Source organism: Sorex fumeus, unplaced genomic scaffold (genome assembly GCF_029834395.1).
Source record: "Sorex fumeus unplaced genomic scaffold, SorFum_2.1 ptg000178l, whole genome shotgun sequence".
Lineage (NCBI taxonomy): Eukaryota > Metazoa > Chordata > Mammalia > Eulipotyphla > Soricidae > Sorex > Sorex fumeus.
In genome coordinates, this window is record NW_026606235.1 from 1,930,801 (window position 1) to 1,938,239 (window position 7,439).

Genomic DNA, 7,439 nt, shown 5'->3' on the forward strand with positions numbered 1-7,439 from the left:
AAAGGGGTGCTGGATCTTATCAAATGCTTTCTCTGCATCTATTGATATGATCATATGCTTTTTATCTTTTCTTTTGTTGATATGGTGGATTATGTTGATTGATTTCCGAATGTTAAACCATCCTTGCATCCCTGGGATGAATCCTACTTGGTCATGGTGTATGATCTTTTTGATGAGTAGTTGGATTCTATTTGCTAGTAGTTTGTTGAGGATCTTTGCATCTGTGTTCATCAGGGATATCGGCCTGTAATTCTCTTTCTTTGTGGTATCTCTGTCTGCTTTTGGTATCAGTGTGATATTTGCTTCGTAGAAACTGTTTGGAAGTGTTTTTGATATTTCAATTTCGTGGAAAAGCTTAAAGAGCATTGGGAGTAAGTCCTCTTTAAAGATTTGGAAGAATTCACTAGTGAATCCATCCGGGCCAGGACTTTTGTGCTTGGGGAGACTTTTTATTACCATTTCAATTTCCTTGATGGTGATAGGTCTGTTCAGGTATTCCAGGTCTTCTTGGTTCAGCCTTGGGAGTCTGTAGGAGTCTAGGAATTTATCCATTTCCTCGAGGTTTTGATGTTCCGTGGCATAAAGCTTCTCAAAGTACTCCCTGAGGATCCTCTGAATTTCTGTGGTTTCTGTTGTAATGACCCCCTTTTCATTTCTGATTCGGTTTATTAGGGTTTTCTCTCTCCCTTTCTTTGTGAGTTTTGCTAGAGGCTTATCGATCTTGTTAATTTTCTCGAAGAACCAGCTCTTGGTTTCATTGATCTTTCGGATTGTTTTTTGGGTTTCCATCTCGTTAATCTCTGCTCTGAGTTTTATTATTTCCTTTCTCCTGTTCGGGTTGTGCTCCTTTTTTTGGTCCTTCTCCAAGCTCTTAAGCTGTGAGGTTAGGTTACTTATGTGTGCTCGCTCCTCCTTCCTGAGGAATGCTTGTAGAGCTATAAACTTTCCTCTTAACACAGCCTTTGCTGTGTCCCATAAGTTTTGGTAACTCGTGTTCTCATTTTCATTCGTTTCTAGGAATCTTTTGATTTCCTCTTTGATTTCCTGTCTAATCCACTCGTTGTTCAATAGTGCACTGTTTAATTTCCAGGTGTTTGATTTAGTTTTCTGTTTTTGTGTGTGATTTACTTCTAATTTCAGAGCATTATGGTCTGAGAAGATTGTTGATACAATCTCTACCTTCTTAATTTTATGGAGGCATGTTTTGTGGCTCAGCATGTGGTCTATCTTGGAGAATGTTCCATGTACGCTTGAGAAGAATGTGTATTCAGCTTTTTGTGGATGAAATGTCCTGTATATATCTACTAAGTCCCTTTCTTCCATTGTTTCCCTCAAATGAAGTATGTCCTTGCTAAGCTTGAGTCTGGTTGATCTATCAAGAGGTGACAAAGCAGTGTTGAAGTCTCCCACTAGTATTGTGTTGCTATTGATGTCTTTTTCCAAATCTATGAGTAGTTGTTTTAAGTACTTTGCTGGTCTCTCATTAGGTGCATATACATTTATTATTGTAAGTTCTTCCTGTTGTACAGATCCTCTGATCAATAAGAAATGGCCTTCACTGTCTCTTATGACCTTCCTCACTCTGAAATCGATGTGGTCTGATATAAGGATGGCTACCCCAGCTTTTTTATGGGAGCTGTTTGCCTGTAGGATTGTTTTCCAGCCTTTGACTCTGAGTCTGTGTTTGCTTTGACTATTGAGATGCGTTTCTTGCAGGCAGCAGAATGTTGGGTTCAATTTTCTAATCCATCCTGCCACTCTATGTCTTTTAATTGGTGCGTTTAGCCCATTGACATTGAGAGAGATTATTGTTATGGGATTTTGTCCCATTGTTCTGTTAAAATTTGGTGTATTTGAGGGGCCTTTCTTGCCTTAAAGTAGCCCATTTAGTTGTTCTTGTAACCATGGTTTTGAGTCTATGAAGTTCCTGAGCTGTTGTTTGTCTGTGAAACTGTGTGTTGTTCCTTCTATTATGAATGAGAGTCTTGCTGGGAAAAGTATTTTGGGGGAGGCATTTATTTCATTGAGTTTTTTTACTATGTCCCACCACTGTTTTCGGGCCATGAGGGTTTCATCAGAAAAATCAGCTGTGAATTTTAAGGATGCTCCTTTGTAAGAGATTTCTTTCTTCGATCTTGCTGCTTTCAGAATTTTGTCTCTGTCTAAGGTTTTGGTCATTTTGATCAGAATGTGTCTTGGGGTGTTTTTATTCGGATTTCTTCTAGCTGGTACCCTTCGGGCCTCCTGAATGTGGTCACAAGTTTTCTTCAGCTCTGGGAATGTTGTAGCAATGATGTCTTTGACAGTTTCTTCTTCATCGAGGTTTTCTTCCTGTCCCTCTGGGACTCCAATAATTCTTATGTTACCCCTCTTGGCTTCATCACGATCTTCTCTTGCCATCTGTTCCCGAATTGTGAGTCTCTTTTCCATTTTCTGCTCTTTTCTGGAGAGTCTCTGAAGTTCATCTTCGAGCTCACTGATTCTGTTCTCAGCCGCTCTTATTCTGCTGCTGAGGCCTTCCACTGAGCTTTTCAATTCGCCTACGAGATTTTTCAGGTCTGACATTTCTGATTGCATTTTCCTCATTTCTGCCTTCAGATCCTCTTGTCTTCTATTGGCATTGCTTTCCATTGTTTCTTTTAATTCCCTAAGCATCCTAAGTAGCTCCCTTCTGAATTCCTTGTCAGAGAGGTTGTCTAACACTACAGTACTGTTGGTGTCATCTGGGCTAGACTCTTCAATATGAATGTTTGGTGGGCTTTTGCGTTGCTTTACCATTGTGAGAGGTGTGGTTTAGTCCTTCACGTTCAGTGTTACTATTCTGCTTGATATGCAGTGTGAGTTAAGATAGGCTTATGAGTTATTGGCTACTGTGTTTCTAGTGGCTGAGCTAAAATAGAGAAGTTTCCATCTAAGAAGTTAGCTTATGATTCCTATGGCATATGTAGTGGGAAAATATTTCGTGGCCGCTAACGCGGCCGCGGCTCCGGAAAGAGTCCCTGGCACTGGGCGAGGAGTTGGGGATGTCTCCTGTTTGGAATTGGAGCCGTTCAGCTTTGTTGCCCAGAGCTGGGCCTCTGTGCCCGTCCCACGCAGATCAGGGGTTGAAAACCGGCTGTCTAGGGGCTGTTTCTAGCTGCGCGTGCCCAGAGAGGAACCCAGGCCCTTGGGGGCGGGCTGTACCTGTTGGAATTGGAGCCGTTAGCCATCTGTTTTTGCCTGTGTTGATTTAAGTACGATTTTCCCCATTTGCCACCAAAATGAACTTGAGGACTACAGATCTGAAGTTCAAAGATAAATGATTAAGAACAGCGATCTCTTAATGCTGTAATGCAAGGTAATAAGGCATATAATGAATAGAAGCTCAGTTATATGAAACAATGGGGTCATAATTGAAAATTTGTGTCTGTCTCTAAGAGCAACTTTAAAATGCTGTAAGTGAAAATTAAAATGTTGAGATGGTCTGATGTTGATAGGCCTTATTTAAAAATTTACTTGCAGGAAGAGAGCCACAAGCTGCAGAGATCCCTCCAGACCCCAAAGTCATCATCCAGTTAAAAATTTAACTCCAGTTCTATCACCCTATTTAAATTTTAGAATTCCTGGAGCAACATCTCATACTCTAATGCCACTGATATACCAAGAGTAGCACACCACATTTGATGGGGTGTAAAGTAGAAGGCAACTGGATCTCAATCAAAAAAATATTAGCACACAAGACCCAACCTGTAACAACATGTGAGTAATCTCTTATGCAAGGGCTTAATGTCTCCAGAGTGAGGTACAATACTCTTCACACACTTTCCTCTTTGGAAACTTGTTGGTTCATTTTTATTGGATTATTCATAACAAACAATATAAAATAAGTCATTTAGGATCTGCCTTTGGAGCAGGCTTGGATGGTGATGGGGATATTCAAAATAATGGTTGGTGGGAAGGTGTAATGGTGGTGGGATTGGTGTTGGGAATGTTGAATGTAATAAATTATTGTGAACAACTCCAAAAAATAAAAATAAAGAAAAATTAAAATAAATGAATAAAAATAAAAATCGACTTGCATGCAGTAGATAAAGCAAATTTACTGCATTGAAAGGCAATGGTGGACTGATAAGATTGTTATATATCCAATGGTTAGAGTTAGACTAACCTAGGATATATTCTGATATATTTTCATGATATAAAAATAACTCTTTATCAAGGTTAAATAACATACTAGCACATCAGGTTGAATGATATCAAGGTTGGATGATATTCTAGCATATCAAGGTAGAATATCAAGGTTGAATGATATTCTAACACATCAGCTCAACTCTGGAGACATTATGATAAGTGTCTCCAGTCACAAGGGGACAAGTGCTGTCTGATCCTATTTACATGAAGTGCCTAAAGCAGCCAAATTCAGAGAGACAGAAAGGAGAATGATGTTCATCAGGGGAAAACAGGCAGGCTTGTTAGTAACAATCGTCAAGAGAGCTATCTGTCTGCCATTCAGAGTAGAAACAGCCTTGGGCTCCCGTGCCCAGTGTCAACCATTCACTGTCTCTCCCAGCTTCCTGCAGTTAGGCCCATAGATTAATACCCTATGCCAGAAACACCCCTATCAGTTGAGAAAGACAGACCTGAAGTCTCTAGACCTGAATCTCTGCTGGGTTATTTATTATTCTCAACTGAACTTGTCTGTTCAATTCCCTATCTCTGGTCACAGCAAACTCTGAGCCCAGATGGGGGGCACCGGGGGGAGGCATGAAAATGATCTCCTTGGCGTGAGTTTCTTAAAGGCCCAGGCAGTGAACCATACCCATCTGTGACAGACAGTGGATAGCAGAGAGAGAGAGAGCACTGAATTCTTGCATTGTGGTCTCAAAAAGTAAAATCCAGAATTTTCTCACAAGGACATGGGAAACAAGGTTCTGCACCCAAGTCTAACAGCCAAGGGTGAAGAGAGTCGGGGGCATGGATGGGGAAAAGATGGATGAAATCGTGCTGAAAGTAGACTATAGACCAAACATGATTGCCACTCAATGCCTCTTTTGCAAACCACAACACCCAAAAGTAGAGAGAGAACAAAAGGGAATGACCTGCCACAGAGGCAGGGTGGGATGGGGGTATGAGAGGTGGGAGGGATACTGGGATCCGTGGTGGTGGGAAATGGGCACTGGTGGAGGGATGGGTATTTGATCATTGTGTAATTGAAACCCAAGCACAAAAATTTGTAAGTTTACAGTAACTGTACCTCATGGTGTCTCACTAACAAAAATTAAAAAAAAAAGGTGGATGAAATCAGAAATAATTAAAACAGAGCTTGAAGAAGTTCAAGATGTGACACCTTCAAGACTGGAGGCAGGACAGGCAGTGCTGGGTGTTCACTGTGACTTGTGAGAAGGGTCTGAGGTTCTCTATTCCGGGGTGCCAGCTTCCATTGTTGCCCAGGGATAATCCTTCCAAATTCATAAGCTCTGGCTTAATAACAGCAAGTATCAAACTATCCCAGACCTTAAAATAATAGCAACCATATCAGTGTTGCAACAGGTATTTTTCGGTTCTGGAGACTTCTGGATGGTTCTTACTTTAGGTTTCTCATGTGGTCATTGGTAGCCATGGCTTGATTCATTTCAAAACTATATTTCCAAGTCTGGCAGGGGACACTGGCTATTGCCTAGGACCTGGGTTGAGGTTGAACACTTACACATCTGGCCTGAGCTTTCTCAAACCCTGTGGCTGGGTTTCAAGAGCCAACGAGAGACCAGAGGAGGAGACTGTATAGCTTTTATGACCTCTGCTGGGAATGCCACAGTATGGCATGTCCTGGATTTCAAGCTGTAGAATCCAAGCACGAAGGCAAGTTCATAGTCAAGGGGAGGAGAATTCAATGCCACCTTCTGCTGGGAGGGTCCGTCTGTTTCAAAATATGTTCCTCAAACATGCTTTTCCAGTATGTTTTCAAGCCAGCATACCACGTAAGGCTGGCTGTCTTCTTTCGGTGGGGCACTTAGTGAGAGGAATAGATACCAACTCAAATGCAGGTTAGTGTCAGGATGGAGGCTAAGTGAGACAAAGGTAGGATCTCATCAACATCCAAGAGCAGGGGCTGGAGAGACAGCATAGCAGGTAGGGCATTTGCTTTGCATATGGCTGACCCAGGTTTTATTCCTGGCACTGCACATGGTCTCCTGAGCCCTGCCAGAGTGATCCCTGAATGCAGAACCAGGAGTAAACCCTGAGCACTGCTAGGTGTGCCCCCCTCCAAACAAAACAAACTAACAAATATCAAAATACAAGAGCAGAACTTAGTGGAGGGAAAGGGTTGTTCATCAATTTGCTCAAGCAGGCACCAATAACGTCTCACAACAAATTATGAGATTTATTGTTACTGTTTTTGGCATATCAAATATGTCACGGGGAGCTTGCCAGGCTTACTCTCGGTAGCTTGCCAGGCTCTTTGAGAGGGGCAGAGGAATCAAACCCGGGTCAGCTGCGTGCAAGGCAAACGCTTTACCTGCTGTGCTAATCTCTTCAGCCGGGAAGGAAAGGTATGTCTGAATATACACCAGTTACTTTGTGACTTCAATGTTACTGTGTTACCAAGAAGCACCGCAGGTTGCTTTGACAAACCAGCCTGGAGATCTCACTCCCTTAACAATATTCCAACCTGGTTCATGCTTCTTGTCCTATGTATAGGATGGCCAACACCCCAGTGACCCCATCACTATCTGGAACCTTGCCAGATTTCATAGCAGGGAAGGTACATTGGAAGAGTTGCATACTGGCTTTTTTAGACTTGAGCCAGAAAGTGATCTAAGTCCCTCCTGTTCACAGCCCAGAGCTGAAATGTCCACTGCATCAGATCTGCCAAGTGGGACGCTGGGAATAAAGTTGCCATAAGCTCCTGCAGATGAAGTCTGAGTATCTGGCTCGAGTTTCTTCTGCAGGAGCCTGTCCTACCTTCTGGCTCCAGTTTCTCTTGGCTATGTCTGGGCTTTACTTGCTGGCTTCTCTGCGGCTTTCAGTTTTTGCTCCCACTGCCAAAGATTTCACTCTCCTGCTATTTCTCTAAGACAAAGTCGTTGAGATGGAATCAGCTCAAGCTTCACTATCTCAATACATCATAGATTTATTACACCCAGTAGATTTATTTTGCCCTCCTTCCCTCCATCTTCCCCATCCACCTCCTCGTCCTCTATACCTTCACTTCCTCCTTCCCCACCTCTTCCTGCTCTTCCTCCTTTCCATATCTCCTTTCTTCTTTTTTCCGTATCCTCTTCTACCTCCTCCTTGCCCGCTTTCTTCTCTTTCTCCTCCTCAGTGACCTCCTCGATCTCTTCTCTGTAACAATCACCACCATTACCAATACATAGTTATGTAATAAAGTAACATGAATGTTTTATGCCAGAGATACAGCTCAGATCCTTGCCTTGCACACAGCCAACACTGGTTAGATC